A 684-nucleotide genomic window follows, 5' to 3' on the forward strand; every position below is an offset into this window, starting at 1 on the left:
ATTAATAATTGTGCTCATGGGCTTGGTTGTGATGGAGAAGAGGAGAGTGCATGTGGAGTTATCTCTGTTTCTGCTCTGCCATTTTCTTCCATGTGAGAACCCTGGGTCACTGTCTCCACCACCAAGGCCTTCACCAAATATGTTCCCTGGACTTTGGACTTCCCAGCCTTCCAAACTGTAAGCAATAAGTTTCATTTTCTTTATAAGTTACCCAGTTCCATGTATTTTATTATAAGCAACAGAAACAGACTGATACAGGGGTCCTAACATCATCATCTATAATAGTGTTTTTGTGTATATCACCTTGTAGTTCCATCAGTTTTTGACTTACATGTTTTGACATTGTTGTTAGGTACATTCACGTTAAAGACTGTTCTATCTTCTTGAAGGAGTGACCCTTTTTCATTATATTATGTCTGTCTTTATCCCTGATGATTTTCCTTGCTCTGAAGTTTCGTTTTCTAAAGTTTATATAGCCACCAATTATAGGCTGAATTGTCTTCCCTAAAATTCTTATGTTGAAGTCCTAACCCCCAGTGTCTTAGGAAGTGACCACATTTGGAGATAGGGTCTTTAAAGAGGTAATTAAGTTAAAATGAGGTCACTAGAGTGGGCCCTTATCCAATATGAGTTGTGTCCTTGAAAGAAGTGGAGATTAGGACAAAGGCACACATGCAGAGAAGA

This window comes from Galeopterus variegatus, unplaced genomic scaffold (genome assembly GCF_000696425.1).
Source record: "Galeopterus variegatus unplaced genomic scaffold, G_variegatus-3.0.2 Scaffold5456, whole genome shotgun sequence".
Taxonomy (NCBI): Eukaryota; Metazoa; Chordata; class Mammalia; order Dermoptera; family Cynocephalidae; genus Galeopterus; species Galeopterus variegatus.